Here is a 23,821-nt window from a genome sequence, read left to right as displayed (position 1 = left end):
GCCACGTGTCAAGAGTGTGCCGAGAATACCAAATTTCAGGCATTATCTCTCACGACGGACAATGCAGTGACCGCCTTCATTTAATGACCAAGAGCAGCGGCGTTTGCGTCGAGTTGTCAGTGCTAACAGGCAAGCAACACTGCATGAAATTGTTGTAATTGCGACCAGGACAGTCGCGGGGTAGCAATGACGGAAAGCGCGGCGGGACCCGCGGAGAGGCCCGCGAACAACAACACAACGGGAGAGGACGGACACGACCAACGAAGGACACAACGAATACAACAAGCCCGAACAACAGAGTCACAAGGAAACAAACACGTCCACTCGTACACGAACCAGGAAGTAAGCAGTCTAGCGCAAAGCGAGATGTAAACCGACGTAAGCGAGATTAGACTGACTGGCTGAGTTTTTTTTTCTTTATTGAATTTCAATCTCCCCCCCCCCCCCACCCCCCCCCCCCCTCCCGAAGGGGGCTGGGCTGGCAGCAGCTTAAAAATGGCTCTGAGCACTATGGGACTTAACATCTGTGGTCATCAGTCCCCTAGACTTAGAACTACTTAAACCTAACTAACCTAAGGACATCACACACATCCATGCCCGAGGCAGGATTCGAACCTGCGACCGTAATGGTCGCGCGGTTCCAGACTGAAGCGCCTAGAACCGCTCGGCCACACCTGCCGGCGGCACCAGCTTAGTATGCCGCTCTTCAGCCTACAGACTTTGTGTTAAAAAGAAGAGAATAAATAATAAAAACAGGCGATAAATCGGAGACTTAAATAGTAACATGGCGAAAAAATCGTGGAACTTAAAACATAGACCAAAGGGATCATGATGCGAATAAAATACATACGAAGCAGACAGGTAAAATAGTAGGCAGACAATTAAAAAACACGGCGACAGTCTGGTTTCTGTTCGCAAAAGACATAAAATTCACACCCAGCGACAGCATGGTTTCTGTTCGCAACACTAGAAAGACGAACAACACTGAACATTCACTGGAACACTGCACTAAAAGGTTGACGAATGTGACATACCACAGCCGAGAGCAGGTGGGGGGAAACTGGACAGATGATGTGAAAATAAAAAAAGGGGGGAAGAAGAGGAAAAGCGAAGGGAGCCGAGAGCAGGTGGGGGGAAACTGGACAGATGATGTGAAAATAAAAAAAGGGAAGAAGAAGAGGAAAAGCGTAGGGGGGGGAGGGGGGAAAGTAGCCGATGGGGGAACTGGCTGAGCGAGAGGCCGGCGCTTAAGTACGCTATCGGGCGCGCCGCTATTGGCCGCTGGGACCACGTGTTCCACTGTGGCGCCCCCACACTAAAAGCGGGCCAGGAGGCGCGCGCCGCCACAGCTTACGGCGCGATGGTGTAGAGACATCTATGGGTCTTCGACGTGCATGACGTCTGGCGCGGATTCAAATTTCGCAGCGCGCGGTACCAGAGAAATAACCGCAGAAATCTATGTGCGACGTACGACTAATGTATCCGTTAGCACAGTGAGGAGAAATTTGGCGTTCATGAGCTATGGCAGCAGAAGACCGACGCGAATGCCTCTGATAACAGCACGATAGCGCCTGCAGCGCCTCTCCTGGGCTCGGAACCGTATCTGTTGGACCCGAGACAACTGCAAAACCTTGGCCTGGTCAGAGGAGTCCCGATTTCAGCTGGTAAGTGCCGGAGGTAGGGTTCGAGAGTGGCGCAGACCCCACGAATCCATGGACCCAAGTTGCCAACAAGGCACTGTGCAAGCTTGTGGTGGCTCTGTAATGGAGTGATCTGTGTTTACGTGGAATGAACTGGGTCCTCTGGCCCAAATAAACCTATCATTGACTGGATGTGTTCGGCTACTTGGAGACCATTTACAGCCATTCACGGGCGTCATGTTCCCGAACAACGATGAAATTTTTATAGATGACAATGCGTCATGTCATCGTGCCACAATTGTTCGCGAATGTCTTGAAGAACATTCTGAACGATTCGAGTGAATGATATGACCACTCATCGAACATTTATGAGATACAATCGAGAGGTCAGTTCGTGCACAAAATCCTGCACGGGCAACGCTTTCGCAATTACGGACGGCTGTAGAGGCAGCATGGCTCAATATGTCTGCAGGGGACTTCCATCGACTTGAGTCCGTGACACATCGTCTTGCTGCACTAAACCGGGCAAAAGGAGGTCAGACACGGCTTTAGGAGGTATCCTATGACTTTGTCACTTCAGTGTAGGTTCTGCTTGGTTTTCAGTGGAACCTTATACTGTTCACCCTGCAAAATAGTGGCAAGATCAGCTAACGATGATGGAGGTGGATAACGATTATGTGCCCTAGTCTGCAAAGTAGACCACAAAGGCTCAATAATATTGAGATCTGATGATGGCCGGAGGACATACGACAATTAATCCTCGTGCTGACAATCCCAGTACTGCGCGATGCGACCAGTGTGAACAGGTGTCCTGTCGGCTTGGAACATGGCGTCACCGCTGGGGAGCATACCATTGGACCTAATAAGCAAAAATAATCACATAATCCTAGGCAGTATTGTGACCTCGCAGACTAACCATGCGGTCCATGGAATACCACGATATGGCTGCCGAAGTCATCATCGAACCCCCACTATATTCACTCTTTTGACGCAGACTCGGGCAGAAATTGTAAACAATGCGAAAAAAAACTCATCCGGCGAAATGACTTTCTTCCATTGTTGTACTGTCTAGATTTTATTTCTTCTGCATCAAATTTTCCTGTTATGGACATTTGCATCATTGATGTGCAGTTTTGGAATTCAGCTTGCCCTGCCATTCCCTACGTATGGAGCATCTTTCGTCTTGTTTTGTTGCTGACAGGGTTCGTAAATGCGACTTTCAGTTCTGCAGTGACTCCTGCAGTTTTCGTCTTCTAATTTTTCGTCACAATCCTCTTCAGTGACCATCCGTTACGATCAGTCAACAGACACCATCGTCCACGTCCTGACTTAGCAGGTGATGTTTTCCCGCTTTCTGTGTATACGATATAAATCTTCGCTTCGGCAACTCTTTCAGCATCAAACATTTTGGCTCCATTAGCTACAGAAGCATCCACCATACGAGCACCGACAATTTTTCCGCGCTTGAATTCACTTAGCTGCTACATAATGTACTCACAACTCCGCACGACACCGCGGCTCATACTTGCAACGCACTGAGAACTTTCTACAGATGCAGGAACTTTTCAAATGGTTCAAATGGCTCTCAGCACTATGGGACTTAACATCTGAGGTCATCAGTCCCCCAGAATTTAGAACTGCTTCAACCTAACTAACCTAAGGACATCACACACATGCGTGCCCGAGGCAGGATTCGAACCTGCGACCGCAGCGGTCGCGCGGTTCCAGACTGAAGCGCCTAGAATCACTCGGCCACTCCGGCCGGCGGAACTTTTCATCGCTGTGTCATGGAAGCCAGCGAAACATCACGGGTATTTGAAGGAAAGCGACAGTCCATAATTCACCAATGCATGCATGTTTAGAAGTAAGAGGAGGACATTTGGAGGACCACTGCTCACGGCGAGGTTGTGATTGCATACTGCCTGGTGGTGCTGAGGGCACGTGAAGCGGTGAGAGAAGAATATGAGCGGAGCAGAGACGATTGGGAAATCATTCTAGCGACAATAAGTGGCACAAATGCGGGAATCCGCCGACTTAAACGACTTTGACAAAAGCCAGATTGCTCTGGCCCAGTGCCTGGGAGCGAACATCTCGGAAACGGCGAAGCTGGTCGGCTGTTGGCGTACTACTGTCGCGAGCATCTATGGAAAGTGGCTGAAGAATGCTGAAACCACGAGTAGGCGACAAGAAGTTGGATGTTGATACCTCGTCACAGAACACAGGGATCGGAGGATTACCCGCTCTCTAAAGTAGGATAGGCGGCGATCTGTGGCAGATCTGGCTCAGGCACAAGTCTTCTGGAGGACACCGTTCAGCACAGTGTTGAACATCGTGTTCCGCAGCAGGGGACCGCTACGTGTTCCCAAGTTGACGCAACAACACTGTCAGGTATGATTATAATGGGCCCGCTATCGACGGGACTGGACCGCAGATCAGTGGAATCGTGTCGTCTGGCCAGATGAATTTATTGTTAAACCAGGTTGATGGTCGTGCCCAGCTACGCCGTCATCCAGGCGAACGGCTCCTCGAAACATGCAACGGGCCCGGACGTAGGCCGGTGGGACATTCACCTGGGCTTCCACGGGACCTGCGGTAGTATTCGAAGCTATCGTGACAGCTGTGGACTGCGTGATCATTATTAGGGACCACCTGTAACCCTTTACGCGTGATGTCTTTCTCAACAGCTATGGCATCTTCCAACAGGATGACTATCCTTGTCACAAGGCCAGAAACGTGTTGCAATGGTTTGAAGAGCCTGATAGTGAACTCACTTTGATGTCTTGGCCACCAATTTCGGGTTATCTGAATCCGACGGAACCAAACTGGAACGCTATCGGGCGCTGGAGCCGCGCCCGCAAAACAGCCGCCCGTAAGTAAAGGGAAGTGTGTGATCTGTGCGTAGGCGTCTGGTGCCACAAACCTCTGGAAACCTATCAAGTACTTGTCGAATGCGTGGCACGCAAATCACTGCTGAGTTGGGTTCCAGAAGTGGACCAACACGCTTTGAAGTAATGGTCATATTTTGGCTCTTCAGTGTATATAATGTCTCTTCTATGGATCGACAGGCGCATTTTCTCTAGTGTTTCGGCAGATAGTTGCAATTTTTGCTCTGTGTAAGCCAGCCCAAACAAATACTGCTCGTGGTTTTTCATGCGAAGCCCAATGTCGATGGAAATCGTCTGATTGTTTCACGTTACGAACAAAACGGAATTTCACGTGCCCATTCGATTGAGCGATCCCAAATTAGTCTAGTGCGATTCTTTTTTTTCGATGTGTACTAAAAGGGGCAGTAAAACCTATTGAACGATTTGATGAGCAGTATCTGTTTGGGGTGACTCCACCTATTTATTACAAAAGGGAAATTGTAAATATCGGTCTAAACACGAGAGAAAATGCGTCTGACAACTATTCGGAGAGACGCTCTGTATATACACCGCAGACAAAAATCTATCTCGCCCAGGTGATTTTACAAGTGCTGAACCAACAAAACTGACAATTATAAACAGCCCCCACTAAACTTCGCAAACGGAGACATAGAATTACACCGAAACTCGAAGACAAACAACAGATTCTGTAAAGAGCTACAGTTCACTACTGTCAAACTTTACCTCTACCAAACTAATCGCCTGAGACAGGACAACTACGCAGAGCAAACTACAACGTAGCCTAGAAAAAGCAGAACAGTAACGACAGCTTCTCACTAGTATACAGTGATAGCATCCCGTCTCTCTCTGTACAATAATTTTACAATAAAATATAACACAGTTTTGTGCGTTTAACAAAATTACTCATGGCCTTGCCGTGCTCCAGTGTCACCACAACAGACACAAGCCGACTTCTCCCATCTCAGTTCACACCGCGCCACTGAAATTTACCCAGCCAAATAGTATTAGGCTTGCCACTAACCGGTGCAATTCACAAAAACACATTTCACTTTGTGCTGTGCACCCTTTTTTCGGTAACTGACTCTTCCACAGTTTCTTCTCTCCGGCTGTCAGTTTCCGCCATATTCTTGTCACTAGCAAAAGACACCTTCCGCTATCCACCTCGACGCCGTCCACGTACTGCTGGCTACGCCCGTGTTTACCATTGAGACTGCTGCTGTATCACGATGTTCGATTTCAGGGCATTGCTCTCCAGTTTCTCTTGCTTGCTGGCCGTCAACGATCTGTCCCTCGTTTATACGAAAGCATGGTGTCAGAAAGAACAAATACCACGCATCCATATAACTGATTCACCTCGATGAACAACCTTCAGTGCCGAAGCACATTTACGTTAGACTTCCAGAAGGAATCAAAAATTAGCGAGCATGGAGAACATGGACGAGGTCTGCGGACAGGTGACGCTAGGAGGGAATGCGAGTCGGCCGGGGAGCGTGCCGAGATAGTTGGTGCATTTGCGATAAACACTGGGTCCGGGTTTTGCAGTGGTATACGTAGCCGCCTAGTAAGCAGTAGATCCCGGGTTCGAGTCCCGGCCCGCCACAACACATTTTCACTCGTCCCCGCAGATTCCGCACAAAGTCCCGATGCAGCTGATATCATTAGGTCCCTCCTTTCCTACACTTCTTTTTCTCCTCTCTGTTAAATATACACAAGATTTGTCTCTCACTCCGCCACGTATTCACAAGTCGGCCATATGGGCACTAGGACCGTGATTAGGGGAAGAGTCTTTGATTAGTTAGCAAAAAACATCCTCGGTTCGAAACCCGCCGACGCTTAAATTTTGCTTAATAATCAGCATCGGTAGCCGAAGACTTCCAACATAACGAGTCACCCTCATTCTGCAAACGGCCTTGTGAAAGAGGGCGGAGGAGCAGACAGAGGTTCAGGGCACTCTCTTGTCCTTGGGGTGGGAAACTGCCCCTAAAGGCGGAAGAATCAGCAATGATCAACGGCATGTGGATGCAGAAGGCAATGGAAACCACTGCGTTACAGACACATAACGTGTATCCACTGGACGTGTGCTCTGTAACTGAAGAAGTGTTATGATGATCTCTCCATTGGCAAAAGATTCCGGAATAGTCCCCCATTCGGATTTCCAGGGATCTGCTAAGGTGCAGGTCACCACGAGAAAGAGATTCATTAACCAAAGGAAGGATAACGTTCTACGAGTCGGGGCATGGAATGTCAGAAGCTTGAACGTGGTAGGGAAGCTAGACAATCTGAAAAGGCAAATAAAAAGGCTCAGTTTAGATATAGTTGGGGTCAGTGAAGTGAAATGGAAAGAAGACAAACATTTCTGGTCAGGTGAAAACAGGGTAATATGAACAGCAGCAGTAAAAGGTATAACTGGAGTAGGATTCGTTATGAATAGGAAGGTAGGTCTGAGAGTGTGTTTCTGTGAACAGTTCAGTGGTAGGATTATTCTGATCAGAATCGATAGCAAACCAACACCGACAACGATGGTTGATGTATACATGCCGACGTCCCAAGCTGAAGAGATAGAGGAAGTATGTGAGGATATTGAAAGGGTAATACAGTATGTAAAGGGAGATGAAAATCTAATAGTCATGGGGGACTGGAATGCAGTTGGAGGAGAGGCAATAGAAGAAAAGGTTACTGTAAAATACGGACTTTGGACAAGGAATAAGAGAGAAGGAAGACTAACTGAGTTCTGTAATACAATTCAGCTAATAATAGCGAATACTCTTTTCAAGAATCACACGAGAGAGGAGGTCCACTTGTAAAAGACCGGATGATAAGGAATGATTTCAGTTAGACTACATCATGAACAGACTAAGATTCCGAAATCAGATAATGGATTGTAAAGCATGTCCGGGAGCAGATATAGATTCAGATCACAATGTAGTAGTGATTGATAGCAGGCTGAAGTTTAAGAGGTTAGTCTGGAAGAATCAAAACGAAAGAAGTGGGGTACGCAAATACTAAGGAATGGCTATAGATACAGCAATAAGGAATGGCTCAGGAGGCAGCACAGTTGAACAGGAATGGGCTTCTCTAAAAACGACAATCACAGGAGTTGGAAAGAAAAACACATGTATAAAGAAGGTAACTGCGAAGAAACCATGGGTTACGGAAGAAATACTCCAGCTGGTCGATGAAAGAAGGAAATACTAAAATGTTCAGGGAAATTCAGGAATACAGAAATAAAAGTCGCAGAGGGATGAAATAAATATCAAGTGCAGGGAAGCTAAGACGAAATGGCTGCATGAAAAAGAAATGATTGTCGGAAGGACTGACGACCCAGCACATAAAGTGAAATTAAAAGCAAGGGTGGTAACATTAAGAGTGTAACGGGAATTCCAGTGCTAAATGCAAGGGAAAGAGCGGATAGGTGGAAAGAGTACATTGAAGGCCTCCGTGAGGGGGAAGATTTGTCTTATGTGATAGAAGAAGGAATAGGAGTCGATTTAGAAGAGATGGGGGATCCAGTGTTAGAATCAGAATTTAAGAGAGCTTCGGAGGACTTAAGAACAAATAACTCAGACATAGATAACATTCCATCAGAATTTCTAAAATCATTGGGGAAAGTGGTAACAAAACGACTATTCACGTTGGAGTGTAGAATGTATGAGCCCGGCGACATATCATTCGACTTTCGGAAAAACATCATCCACACAATATCGAAGACCGCAAGAAATAAAAAGTGCGAGAATTATCGCAACAATCAGCTTAACAGCTCATGCGTCAAAATTGCTGACAAGAATAATATATAGAAGAATAGAAAAGAAACTGAAGCTGTGTTAGATGACGATTAGACTGGATTTGGGAAAGGTAAAGGAACCAGAGAGGCAGTTCTGACGTTGCGGTTGATAATGGAAGCAAGACTGAAGAAAAATCAAGGCATGTTCATAGGATTTGTCGACTTGGAAAAGCGTCTGACAATGTAAAATGGTGCAAGATGTTCGAAACTGTAAGAAAAATATGGGTAATACAATATGTATAAGAGATTAAAAAGGGTGTAAGACGTGTATGTAGTGTTTTGCCCTTGCTGTTTAAACTGTACATCGAAGAAGCAATGATGAAAATAAAAGAAAGGTTCAGCAGTGGGGCTAAAATTCAAGGTGAAAGGATTCGCTGATGACATTGCAGTCCTGAGTGAAAGTGAAGGATTACATGATGTGCTGAATGGGATGAACAATCTAATGAGTAAAGAATATGGATGGGGAGTAAATCGAAGAAAGACGAAAGTAATGAGAAATAGCAAAAATGAGAACAGCGAGAAACTTAACATCAGGATTGGTGGTCACGAAGTAGATGAAGTTGCAGAATTCTACTTTTTACGCAGCGAACTAACCAATGACGGACGGAGCAAGGAAGACATCAAAAGCAGACTAGCAGTGGCAAAAAGGGCATTCTTGGCCAAGAGAAATCTACTAACATCAAACATTGGACTTACTTTGACGAAGAACTTTCTGAAAATGTATGTTTGGACACAGCATTGTATGGTAGTGAAACATGGACTGAGGGAAAACCGGAACAGAAGAGAATCGAAGCATTTGAGATGTGGTGCTACTGACGAATGTTGAAAATTCAGTGGACTGATAGTGTAAGGAATGGGGAGATTCTGCGCAGAATCGGAGAGGAAAGAAAGATGTGGAAAACACCGGCAAGGAGAAGGGACAAGATGACAAAACATCTATAAAGACGTCAGTGAATGAATTCCATGGCACTAGAGGGAGCTGTAGAGGGCAGAAACTAGAGGAAGAAAATGGTTCAAATGGCTCTGAGCACTATGGGACTCAACTGCTGAGGTCATAAGTCCCCTAGAACTTAGAACTACTTAAACCTAACTAACCTAAGGACATCACAAACATTCATGCCTGAGGCAGGATTCGAACCGGCGACCGTAGCGTTCGCGCGGTTCCAGACTGTAGCGCCTAGAACCGCTCGGCCACCCATAGAGGAAGACAGAGATTGGATTACATCCAGCAAATAACTGAATACGTTGCAAGTGTTACTATGAGATGCGGAGGTTGGCACAGGAGAGGAATTCGTGGCGGGCCGCAACAAACCAGTCAGAAGGCTGATGACTCAAAAAAGCATAGTCGCAAGGTCCCTCTCGTTGAGCGCGCCACCACAAAACTCCAGCAAACTCCACGGCGTCGGTGGGAAGTACAAATGTGCAGCAGAGCACGACATGTAACGGTTGTAATTAAAATCTTGTTCCACATTATATTTTAGATGGGTTTCTGTAGGTACTCAAATGGTAGAAAGGTGTCCTGAATTTCTTCAATCCGCCTTCCATTGCTAGGCCCTAAGCAAAAGTCAGAATAATTTCTTTGACAGTTTCATTCATTCTCAAACCAAACTGATCTGCGTCCGGTGCGTCTTCAATTTTTGTTTGTGTTATTCTACTCGCATTTATTATTTTGGACAGCACTTCACAAACTTAAGTTGTCGGACACTCGCCAGCTACTTTTCAGTTACTTGCATGTACCTTCATCGGTAATGTGTCGAATTTTCTAAGAGTAACGTGATTTTCCATATCTTTACAATTTCTCCCATCCATTCTGATTAATCTTTCTGTTAATTTCATTCCTAAGCGACCTGCACTTTAGCCTTACTAATACTTAATATCTTTACCTTTTCTTCTTGCGTATGTAATATGAATATTTCCCGAGACACCTCCTCCACCTTTTGTTTCACTATAGCTATTTTACTGAACTGCTTTCGATTTACTTAGGCCATTGGTTACTACCTCAGATAATTAGCATATTTTCATCTCATTCTGTGCTAAATTTTCGGTACTTCATTTCATCGTATCCTGCTTTTCCGCCATCCTCTTGTATTTCAGCCCGCTACTTATCGTTACTAGTTTACGGCCTGTGTCTGCACCTAAATGTTCTTTGAGAGCCAGAATTTGATTCCTAAGTATCCGTCCCACTTTAATGTAGTCTAGTTGATATCGCGCACAATGGAGTCGGAGGGGGGGGGGGGGGGTTGCGGTTGTTAATTGCCAGGATGGTCGTATCTGTTTAAGGATGGTGTATGCAGCAGGACGATGGATTGCGTAGTACACAACGTGTTATTTTAATATGTTGCACACAAACTGATGAGAAAGGTCAGAACGTTCAGATTAAGATACATGCCATACAGGACTGGTGAACAAAATACACAAGCCACACAATACGATGTTCAGCGTGACGAAGAAGGAATGATAAATACACAACAGTTAGTCACCCTAAGGAGAAAATCACATCATTGCCACGTAACACCGTTTATAGCCATTAAAATGGTTTCTATTTGGCGAGGAAGAGAGCCCACATGTTGTAGAATGTAAACTTTCACTGCCAGAAATGTCACAATTAATAAAGTATTGCGAGCTATTATGCCGACGTCGAATGGGTTTCACATTAAAACCCAACGTTTCGTCCTCGTCTGCGGAGGACATTTTCAAGAGGGATCGTAGCTTCTTTGGCTGTCCGATTCTCAAATTAGTTCGCTACTGGACGAGCCAGGGTGTGAATCGAACACTCAAAGAAGCTGCGATCCCCACTGAAAATGTTCTACGCAGATGGGGACGAAACGTTGGGTTTTAAGTGAAATACATCCGACAACGGTGTAAAAATCCGAAATATTTTATTGATTATGAGCCCCAACTTTCTTCAGATATTCCTTGTCTGTATGAAACCATTAAATTCAGAGATTTTGATAGTTACTTTTTACCCGAACCGCCCTTTTCGTTTTCTATGGGATTGAGAGTGGGCCAGTCGAAGTGCAGTAAGATCCTCGAGTTCGTCAAACAAGAAACGTATGCATGTAGCCCTGTGAGCACAACTGTTGTCATCCTGGAAGACGGGAGAGTCCACAGCATACTCATATGGAGATGTAGAAGAACGGGCAATACTTGATCACTGAAAGTGCTGAAATAAACACCGTGGCTGGTGAAAGCACAGCCGAAACGTCACACAACCACCTACACCCTGAACTACGCCGTCTATAGACTGCGAGTTGAATGCCTCACCGGTCCTTCGGTGCAATCGACACCATGCATCATTTGAAAAGATGCAAAAATCGATATGTCCGACCGTACTACACGCCTCCAGTCACCTACATCCAGACACGTGTTGTTTGGCCCGTTGAAAATGTGTTGTTTTCCCGTTGAAAATGTGGAGCTTTATGATGGTGGTGAGAAATGGTCTTTTGTGAAGCAAAAGAATACAAATGTCCCTTACAAGCAGTTTCCCTTATAGTTTTTTCTCTGAAACTAATTGAGATGGTCCTTCTTTCACTGACGGCATCAATTGTTGTTGAATAGCGATCTGTACGACTATTGTTCTGTGTGATTCGACTGCAAGTTATACACAATTCGTTGCAGACATGGTGGACAAGCAGTGGTGATATGCCAACAAATCAGACAACTCTATTGACGGTGTGTTCATAGGCTTGTCCAACACGGTAACCCTTATCTAGAATTCTGTCACATGTGTGACGTGAATCATCTTACTGCACTGACTCTACATTGCGCAAAGCAATTGAAGGATATCTTTTTCGAAACCTCGTAATTGTCTCCCTTTGCGACTCGTGAGTTTGAAATTTGGGCAAAGGTGCCTACAGCCGTCCTCCATGATGGTGCAAAAGCGTGGTGCTGTGCGACGTCGCTGCTTTGGGCTCGGCGACGCTAAACAGCAGGGTGCCAGCGCATGTGAAAAAAGGCCAGAGCTCAGAAGTTCGTGGGAGGTGTAAGGCGGCTTAGTAAAGTCACATTCGCACCAAATTGCACCACAACTTTGCCCAACACAACCGAGGGAGTGCAGCATCGCCCCCTCTTGTCCACATTTCACCCTTTCTTCAGAAGCCTCTGTGATGGATTTCAGAACCTCATTGCCGAACGTTGAAATCGCGCGGTTTGCTTATGGGTGCCCGAGGAAAACATTTCAGGCACAACGCCGCTCAGAATCGATACTAATGTGCGTCAGGGGGTGAAGTAAATGACGTCACTCCTTCTCTAAGGACACTTTGGGGTTGCAACCGCATGAGCATTATCTTATTATTTTGTTGTGTAGTGTGAACACAGTTTTGGTCTGGTGTACTGGGTGGAACAGCTGGGGATCATTCAATGCCATTCGACGAAATCTGAACGTCATCTGAAGCAGCAAAGGGTGTTTATACATTTTCAGCCCTCCTGTTTTGTGCCCTCTTGTGGCGTTATAACATGGGTGTATGTCCTTGACATGTGCGTGAATTAAGTGACAAAGGGTCCCTCTAAGACTTCCCCAGTTTGGCAACACCCTTGCTGCATCCTGCACACGTTTGTTGAGCGCTTTAAAAATATACCTGTACAGATACAACTCTCACATTGACACATGTGTGAATAAAACAGCAAATGGTCCGTCTAAGACCTAGAGTTTGGCGGCACCCTTGGTGCCACCTACACACTTTTTTCGAGCATTTTAAAAATGTATCTGTACATAGATAACTCTCTCTTCGATCTCTAGGCGCCTCTGGGCGGGCAACCCTTTCAACGCCACTCCGATTCCAGTTGCCCATAAACAGGCAATAGAGCAGCAGCTCCTACAGGGGTTGCCTGCCCATAGGTGCCTAGAGATCGAAGAGAGAGTTATCTATGTACAGATACATTTTTAAAATGCTAAAAAAAATGTGTAGGTGGCACCAAGGGTGCCGCCAAACTCTAGGTCTTAGACGGACCATTTGCTGTTTTATTCACACATGTGTCAATGTGAGAGTTGTATCTGTACAGGTATATTTTTAAAGCGCTCAACAAACGTGTGCAGGATGCAGCAAGGGTGTCATGAGAATGCCACAGGAGGGTCCAAAACAGGAGAGCTGAGATAGGATAAACACTCTTTGCTGCTTCAGATCACATTCAGATTTCGTCAAATGCCTTTGAACAGTCTCTGTTGGGTCCACTGAGCAAGGATTGCAGTTGCACTTCACTCCAAAGGGGTCAGATAATATTTGGTTGCAGCCCCACAATGTCCGCAGAGAACAACTAAATCGTATGGGGAATGTCAGCAAATTCAAAGATTGTTAGGAACATCGTTTTGTTGCGTATCGCGCAGCAAACTGTTATTTTCTATCGCGAAATGTGGATAAATGAACGCCCCGAGGAAAGGGTGGTTTCATTGGTGCCTTTTATGCCATCTTCTAAGGCGTTATTGTGCCCTTTCTGAGCGTCAATGTGTCTTAAATGTTTTCTGTGGGCACCCTTAAGAACACCTCGTGATTTAAATGCTGGACTTTGCGGTTCTGACCTCCAACGCAGAGGCGTCGAAAGAAGGGCTGAAATATTTGTGAGAGGGAATGTGATGATCTTCCCAGCATGTGATACGACCACGTTGGCTTTGGGCAGAATTGTGATGCAATTTGGCGCCCATGTGTCATTTAAGCCACCTTAAGCCTCACATGAATTTCTGGGCTCTGACCGTTTTTTGTTTTTCTTTTTTTGCTTATGTCGAAATTGTGCTGTTTGAACCTCGAGGTTGACGTCGCACTGCGCTACGCTTTTGCACCATCACAGAGAAAGGTTGTAAGCACCTTTAAGCCAAATTTCAAACTTATGCACTGCAATTGGAGAAAATTATCGGGGTTTCGGAAGAGTGATCCCTTAATTGTGTTGCGCAGGGTATAAAACCGACTATCAGTTACACGTCCGAAGTGGCCGTGCGGTTCTAGGCGCTGCAGTCTGGAACCACGAGACCGCTCCGGTCGCAGGTTCGAATCCTGCCTCGGGCATGGATGTGTGTGATGTCCTTAGGTTAGTTAGGTTTAAGTAATTCTAAGTTCTAGGGGACTAATGACCTCAGAAGTTGAGTCCCATAGTGCTCAGAGCCAGTTACACGTCACTTCACTGCCACGACTAACGTCAGCGGCGTGCTGTGACATGATCGCCTGGTACACTCCATTTACAGTGGCCAAAGCGACCCGTGTTCTTTTAACGGCGTGAATAATGTTTCGTCCGGCGTTATCGCAGTTCCCTCTGGAAAACGAAAGCAGCTTTTGGCAGTTGGGCTCTCCTCGTGTACCCGCGCTAAGTGCTGTGCAGACTGTGGGCGGTTTTCGCCGCCGGTGTCCGAGGCATGGCCTGCGTCCGGGCGCAGCGTGTTCGGGCGGCGGTGCTCGTATCCCTAATGAGGCGCGGCGGCTCAGGTGCGTCCCCTGGGCTAGCGTCCCGGGGGACGGCGCGTCGCCCTCTTCTGTTGCCCTGGCCCGACACGGGTCGCCGCCTCCAGCTGGCGCCACCTCCCACGTCCAGGCTACAACACGTGCCGATTACAGACCGTTGCACCAAAGTAACCGAGGATGCCTTTCATGGGCGAAGTACGTCGTATCTAATTAAACGGGAACAGCTCCTTATAGTAGTATCTAGTACTAGAGGAAGACGTAGGGAGCGAAACTGTAGGGGAAGAAAGATACAGGTATATACACCACTGGCCATTAAAATTGCTACACCACGAAGATGACGTGCTACAGACGCGAAATTTAACCGACAGGAAGAAGATGCTGTGATATGCAAATGATTAGCTTTTCAGAGCATTCACACAAGGTTGGCACCGGTGGCGACGCCTACAACGTGCTGACATGAGGAAAGTTTCCAACCGATTTCTCGTACACAAACTGCAGTTGACCGGCGTTGCCTGGTGAAACGTTGTTGTGATGCGTCGTGTAAGGAGGTGAAATGCGTACCATCACGTTTCCGACTTTGATAAAGGTCGAACTGTAGCCTATCGCGATTACGGTTTGTGGTATTGCGACATTGCTGCTCGCGTTGGTCGAGACTCAATGACTGTTAGCAGAATGTGGAATCGGTATAATACGGAACGCCGTGCTGGATCCCAACGGCCTCGTATCACTAGCTGTCGAGATGACAGGCATCTTATCCGCATGGCTGTAACGGATCGTGCAGCCACGTCTCGATCTCTGAGTCAACAGATGGGACGTTTGCAAGACAACAACCATCTGCACCAACAGTTCGACGACGTTTGCAGCAGCGTGGACTATCAGCTCGGAGTCCATGGCTGCGGTTACCCTTGAGGTTGCAGGAGCGCCTGCGATGGTGTACTCAACGATGAACCTGGGTGCACGAATGGCAAAACGTCATTTTTTCGGATGAATCCAGGTTCTGTTTATAGTATCATGATGGTCGCATCCGTGTTTGGCGACATCGCGGTGAACGCACATTGGAAGCGTGTATTCGTTATCGCCATACTGGTGTATCGCCCGGCGTGATGGTATGGGGTGCCATTGGTTACACGTCTCGGTCACCTCTTGTTCGCATTGACGGCGCTTTGAACAGTAGATGTTACATTTCAGATGTGTTACGACCTGTGGCTCTACCCTTCATTCGATCCCTGCGAAACCCTACATTTCAGCAGGATAATGCACGACCGCATGTTGCAGGGCGTATATGGGCCTTTCTGGATACAGAAAATGTCCGACTGCTGGTCTGGCCAGCACATTCTCCAGATCTCTCACCAATTGAAAACGTCTGGTCAATGGTGGCCGAGCAACTGGCTCGTCACAATACGCCAGTCACTACTCTTCATGAACTGTGGTATCGTGTTGAAGCTGCATGGGCGGCTGTACCTGTCCACGCCATCCGAGCTCTGTTTGACTCAATGCCCAGGCGTAACAAGGCCGTTATTACGACCAGAGGCGGGTGTTCTGGGTACTGATTTCTCAGGATCTATGCACCCAAACTGCTTGAAAGTGTAATCACATGTCAGTTCTAGTATAATATATTTCTCCAATGAATACCCGTTTATCATCTGCATTTCTTCTTGGTGTAGCAATTTTAATGACAAGTAGTGTATCCAACAAGTAACACTAGTAAAAAAAATCTGTTTTCAGTTTTTTTAATGACCAGTTATCTGGTAGGCATGATGCAGCACGCCACAACACTCTCTCGTGTGCCAACCTATTCATCTCAGAGTAGCGCTTACAACCGACGACCTCAGGTATTTGTCGGATAGCCAGTCTTCCCCTACAGTTTTCACCAACCTCGGCTCCATCTAGCGCCATGGACGTTATTCTTTGGTGTCTTAAAGCATCTCCTATGATGTTTTTCACATATACTTCAAACCCCCTTGAAAAATAATTGCTGGCAGACCACTGCCTTCAGATTTAACCTTTCAATTACGCACAAAATTAAGTAGATAACGCAAAATTACGGTCCTCGATTAGACCTTAAAGTAGGTAATTTGCATAAATCTGATTGTCATTGACGCTGTCTAACTGGAATAATTTACTTGCATATGATTTATTGTGACTGAAAGTATATCCCTGAAGACTGCTTAACTGCATCTAGCATGATATGGTGAAGGTACCAAACAGATACACTGATTAGTTACGTACTTAATTTTATTAACAGTCAATTAACGACATATATATTAAACTATGGAAACCGTGGCAACTCTATTTCCAAACTCAGGATATAAGTTTAAGTGAACACCAGTGTTACTGGCCCACTTATGAATTTTCTACCTTACCCTCAAATAAAGTACAGGGTGATTCAAAAAGAATACCACAACTTTAGGATTTTAAAACTCTGCAACGACAAAAGGCAGAGCTAAGCACTATCTGTCGGCGAATTAAGGGAGCTATAAAGTTTCATTTAGTTGTACATTTGTTCGCTTGAGGCGCTGTTGACTAGGCGTCAGCGTCAGTTGATGCTAAGGTGGCGACCGCTCAACAGAAAGCTTTTTGTGTTATTGAGTAAGGCAGAAGTGAATCGACGACAGTTGTTCAGCGTGCATTTCGAACGAAGTATGGTGTTAAACCTCCTGATAGGTGGTGTATTAAACGTTGGTATAAACAGTTTACAGAGAATGGGTGTTTGTGCAAAGGGAAAAGTTCTGGACGGCCGAGAACGAGTGATGAAAATGAGGCACGCATCCAGCAAGCATTTGTTCGCAGCCCAGGAAAATCGACTCGCAGAGCTAGCAGAGAGCTGCAAATTCCACAATCAACTGTATGGAGAGTCCTTCGAAAAAGGTTAGTTATGAAACCTGAACGTCAACTACCCGAGGCAATGGATCGGCCGCCAGGCAGCCCGTGACAGAGCACTTCATCACTGGCCTCCAAGAAGCCCTGATCTTACCCCCTGCGATTTTTTCTTATGGGGGTATGTTAAGGATGTGGTGTTTCGGCCACCTCTCCCAGCCACCACTGATGATTTGAAACGAGAAATAACAGCAGCTATCCAAACTGTTACGCCTGATATGCTACAGAGAGTGTGGAACGAGTTGGAGTATCGGGTTGATATTGTTCGAGTGTCTGGAGGGGGCCATATTGAACATCTCTGAACTTGTATTTGAGTGAAAAAAAAAACCTTTTTAAATACTCTTTGTAATGATGTATAACAGAAGGTTATATTATGTTTCTTTCATTACATACACATTTTTAAAGTTGTGGTATTCTTTTTGAATCACCCTGTATAACGATAATTGCTCTCTATATAACCCTGCAAATTCCTGACTGAAACAATGACTGGAAGTAGATGACTACCCCCCACCCCACCCCGAAGTCTACACATTAAGACTAGTTCGTCAGTACCCTGCTGCTGCGCGATGTTGCCTCCCAAACCGTGATGCGACGCTACAAATCGATTTATCCTCTATCGTCCACGGACTGGATCCAGGCACCTTCTCGACCAAAGGCACTAGACGATGCAGATACCTCCGTGTCAAACATTTAGTGCCCTCTCTCCTGGTGCTCACTTACGCCCTCCTAATTCCTTCCCTCTGAAAAAGTGCTTGCGGCCAATTGCAACATTGACAATCACTGCTGTCCAATTGTGAGGATTTCCTCCAACTAGAGAATCTCCCCAACATAGCGCATCTTCTTCAGATACTAATCACAGAAGAACTTTTCCCCTACTATGAAAAAACGTACACTTCAGAGCTACACTTGTCGTCAGTCTCTGAATTACAAGGTTACACTCTAAGTGTGATGAAAACGGCATGCAGAATTGGCTGCCATGTTTCAACATGGCTCTGAAGACGAGATGGTAGAAGTAACATAACATATTAACAACTCACTGGAAGTGAGTGAAAGTATGCTAACTTCTTGCCAGAGGCCTCCCAGACGTGCACAGAAAGCCGGGCATCACATGGCACATCAGCGTGGCTATACCGCCAAATGGGGCTGTCACTGCAACGCGACCCGTTGAAGGAACAGGAAAAGACAGTGTATGTCAATCAGCGAACAATTGCGGTGCGCTGTGGTGGTGTTCTTCGTCGCCGAGGAGTTTGGTATTACTCACAGCATTGGTTCACGTGCGCGGTTACAGTTCTGAACCACAGGAACGGCTGCCCGAAAGAGAGGAGCTCGGCGACCACGGTCAACTACAGTAGCAGTTGACCGCTACATTGCGCAACAGGCAAGAAGGGGCCAACGTCAAGATTGCAAGGCACGCAGTCTCGCTCTCCACAGTGGCACAGTGACTGCACGGGGATAGGATTTCTTCCCGACGACCAGTACGTTGTGTCCCGTAGTCACCCGCATATCGGCGGTGCAGTCTGGGAAGGAGGACAAGCGCAGGGACTAGACAAACAAGGAGTGGGTCGCGTGCTCTTCTCGGATGTGAGCAGGTTCAGTCTGAATAGTGATTTTGGTCATACCCTCATATTGCAGAGGTGTAAACATGTAATACATCCAGGAATATTGTCCAACATGTTCGTTTTGGTGGTCCAGGTGTTATAGTGTGTGGTGGTATAATTTTGCATGGGCGTACTGGCCTCCAAGTCTTTGAATTGTTTTCCTTGCAAGGTAACAGAACAACTTGGTCTACTTTGTGGACCTCAAATTTGATGTTAATTTTATCACTAATCTCAGTTCTGACGTCATCACTTTTGTCATTCTTCGTTTACTCTCAGTTCATATTCTGTGCTTATTAGACCGTTCAATTCGTTCAGTATGTAATGCAATTCTTTCTCGCTTCCACTGAGGACAGCAATGTCATTAGCGAATCTTATTGTTGATATTACTTAACCCCGAATTTGAGCCTCACTCCTGAACGTATCTTTTATTCTGTCATTGGTTTTCGATGTATAGATTAAACAGTAGGGGAGAAAGGCAACATTCTTGTCTTACGCCATTTTTTGTCTTCGGTTCTTATTGCCCCGTCTTGTTTCTGATACATATAGTGTATTACCGTCTTTTCCGATACATTATACCTATTTTCCTGAGAATTTCGAAACATCTTGAAATACTTTACATTGTAGAACGCTTTTTCTAGGTCGACGGATACTGTGGATGTGTCTTGATTTCTTTTGTAACCCTTTCTTCCATTACGAAGAGAGTTGACAGAACTACCTCTTTGATGTCTTTACTTTTCTCAAAGTTGTTAGAAGAACAATATACAGTGTTTCTGGAAGGTAGTTTCTCCCTAAATCCAGACCTTATTTCACAATTTCTTTACCGGTCTAAGATTTCGTAGCCGGCCGATGTGGCCGTGCGGTTCTAGGCGCTGCAGTCTGGAACCGCGAGACCGCTACGGTCGCAGGTTCGAATCCTGCCTCGGGCATGGATGTGTGTGATGTCCTTAGGTTAGTTAGGTTTAAATAGTTCTAAGTTCTAGGGGACTAATGACCCCATAAGTTGAGTCCCATAGTGCTCAGAGCCATTTAAAATTTCGTATGATAATGGTTTTCGTAAATGCTTACGCCAACCTACGTACTCGTACATATGATACGTGTCTGGTGTCTGGCAGACTAACACACTCTCGCAACAAGACTTCCAGATGAAAACTGCAAAAAAGTCTGTCGGTGCACATAGGAATCAGTGAAATAAGTAATATAAGAGTAAACAAAAGTAAAGAATCGCACTTAAAATATTCACTCCCAGATTTCCTGCGACTCTTTGCCTCAGGAACGTCGCTTCGTGAGGACAACAGTGGCCGTATGACGTTGTGGTACGTGCTCTAATTGTCTTGATAATTCTTTTCATTTGAAAAATGTTGTGGTGAAACCATCCTCCATGTTCGTCAGTGACTTTGCCAGTTTTATCCGGGAAAAATCCCAAATGATCGTTGAAAAAATATAGTTTAAGTGACATGTTACATTTAACAACATGACATGACCTCGGTAGTTCTTGTAAAATATATCGGCAGTTCTGCAGGAACTTTTTAAACAACCATACTGCAGACACTTGTGGAAGACGGTTATGCCGTTTTTTCATCATCACTCAAGAAATCGAGAAATTTGCTCATCACACATTAATTCTTTAATTTGCCGTCCTACAAATATTCCTTTCTTGATTTTTGCGTCACTGATCCTTATAAGCTTCTGTGGCTAGTGCATGAATATGTACTAGAATACAGGGTGTAAACGATAACTATTTATAACGTACCACAATGGCGTAAGGTAGGTCGAGGCGAAGAGCTTGAGAGAGGACTCCTGTGCTCTATCTACTCGGAAACAAAAATCACCAAGAAACCACTCGTGCGCGTGGCGCGGGATTTTCGGTTCTCTGTCGTTCTCTTCGCACAAAATATTAATCCTAGAGGCAAAATGAGCAATATATTTTTTTGTAGGAAACTGAATGTAGTTCAATTTTGCACTAGGCTGGATTTTCGCTAGAGGTCGCAGTTTTCAAGTTATTCAAGGGAGCCGGCCGCTAGTGGCCGTGCAGTTCTAGGCGCTTCAGCCTGGAACCGCGAGGCCGCTACGGTCGCAGGTTCGAATCCTGGTTCGGGCATGGATGTGCGTGATGTCCTTAGGTTAGTTAGGTTTAAGTAGTTCTAAGCTCTAGGGGACTGATGACCTCAGATGTTTAGTCCCATAGTGCTCAGAGCCATTTTTTATTCAAGGGAAACACACAAAAGTGAGCTTCGAATGCACCCTCACCCCAGCCCCTCCACCCACAATCACCCACATCGGCAAGCATTTTTGGTGTGTTAGTCCTAGCACTCCCCCTTACCATTGCACAAAAATTTGCGCTCATGTGAATTATTTCCTATATTCGACCTGTTTTGGTCTTCAGTGTCTGGGCTGTTACGCCACTGGATTAGTCGGCCGTTTCTTTAAAATTATTTATTTAAATTTTCCCGTGGCGGTAATGAAAGAGACAGACTATTGTAAACGCTATGCAAAAACTAATTACGTTTACAATTCAGTCTAAACTTAATCTTTACAAGCACAGTAGATTCTTAGCAAGAAAGCTAGACTAATAAAACGATTAACTGTCAATTTTATGTTGTTAAGATTCACAAAACTGTGAGGTAAAATTTACACAATCGTCACTTTTACAGTTTGTAAGTGCATGACTATCGAGGCAAGGCTAAAACTGTTAATACTCTATAAAAGGTAAGGTCCGTGCCACAATCCTGTGACGCGGCTGTTGACGTTGCAACCTTTCTTCGCTGTGGCAGTAGAAGGGGGAGGATGTTGGGTCCATCGTCTGGGCCGTCCTTTACCCCCGGTACTCATTTGATAGCAGGTTGAGAGCGCCTAAAGCTGTCCTGGACCGACTGGAAGGGGGAAAAAAATCTCCACCTCTAGCTGGGATTGAACCCAGGACCACCGGAGTCCGAGTCTGATGCTCTACCCGCTAGACCACCTACACCACAAATAACTGCCCCATTGCAGTTAAACTACCATCAGAAACATTGCGAGGTCCAACCTCTAGCCTAGAAAACGTCGACCTTTAACGGTTCATATATCGCCTCCAGCTGGCTCCTTGCGACAACCACCAACAATTTGCACAATAAAAGATAAAATACGATTAAAACTCACTTGGCCGTTACGTACACAAAAACACCAAAATACCACAAAATCAAATTGCTGTCACTTTTGCCTGCCACCACCTCTAGCTAGCTACTGACACCACGATATGAATCGAAACCTCTGCCTTGCGAGCACCTGGACGCTCAGTAGGTAACACTGCTCGCCTCGAGAACTGGAAAAACCTCAATGAGAATCCCACATCCGCACTCGGGTAAGCATTTATGGATTCTTGCAGGCTTCCCTGTTTGAAAAAGAGCTCCAAGGGGCACTAAGGATCGCTGACTACCGCCTTCAGAAGTACACTTTGAAAAACCATATCTTTCCATGAGTGTACAGAGCCTGCTCCGTGTAACTCACGGTGACCTTAATCTGGTTCCCCTTCCTACGATCTTCAAACAGCTTCGCGAAATTATTTTAATATTGGCTTTTTTCGCATGGTTTCACTCGCATATGTTAGCCACAGGTATTTCACACATCTCCTCACCCCCTCTCCGTGTCCATCTCTCCCTTTCCTGTCTCTCCGCCGAGCGAGGTTGCGCAGTGGTTAGCACAACGGACTCGCATTTGGGAGGACGACTGTTCAAACCCGCATCCGGCCATCCTAATCAAGATTTTCCATAATTTCTGTCAATCGCTTGAGGCAAATGCCAGGATGGTTCCTTTCAAAAGGACACGGCTGACTTCCTTCTCCACCCTGGCCTCAACCGATGGGACCCATATCCTCGCTGTTCGGTCCCCTTCCCTCAAATCAGCCAACCAACCTGTCTTCCCATCCACCTCGTCCTTCCACGCCCGTCCATTTCCTCTTATCCACTCTTTCCATTCCCTCCTCCCTACTATTTGTCCATCTTCTACATCTCCTCTTCCTGACAATATCGTCCTCCCTTCATAACCCCTTCTCTTCCTCATGATCTCCTCTTCCTTTTCAACCTGCCCACTATCCCTCTACACCTTCGACCTTCCTCCTGCATCTACCCCTCCTCCCCTCTCTCCATCCATCTCCTTCCCCTAGTCAGTCCATCACCCCCTACCCCTCTCTGCCTGTCGGTCTAATCCTTCACCTCTCTCATTGTCCATTTCCTCTCCCCTCAATCTGTTCAAATGTGGCCATCTGGCACAACATGACTGTCATGCAGGGCAGCCTACATGTCAGCAGTAGAAAACCCATTTTTGGCCTATTTCCGCTCCTGTGGGCGGTTCTGAACCCCACAGACCCGATTCTAACATAGCCAGCTGTATGTGTACTGAATTTGGTTTAAAGCGATCCAGTGGTTTAGGAGTAGATGCTGGACATACAAGAAATCATACTTCCTGTTTTATAGACAGTATATAAGGATTCAGGCCTTTTTATCAATCAGCCTCAGGAGCAGAAGGCAGGTATTACAAGCTCCCACAAATAGGACTACTCTGGAAAGTGCTGCCTCGTGGCAAGACTTTCAGAAGTTTTTTTCCAGTTGTTATTGGAGAATGCCATCCATTACGGAAGAAAACACTCGCCCTTGGGCCAGCATAGTAAGTTTGGAATACA

Source organism: Schistocerca americana, chromosome 3 (assembly GCF_021461395.2).
Source record: "Schistocerca americana isolate TAMUIC-IGC-003095 chromosome 3, iqSchAmer2.1, whole genome shotgun sequence".
NCBI classification, from domain to species: Eukaryota; Metazoa; Arthropoda; class Insecta; order Orthoptera; family Acrididae; genus Schistocerca; species Schistocerca americana.
Note: the sequence above shows the minus strand (reverse complement) of the source record.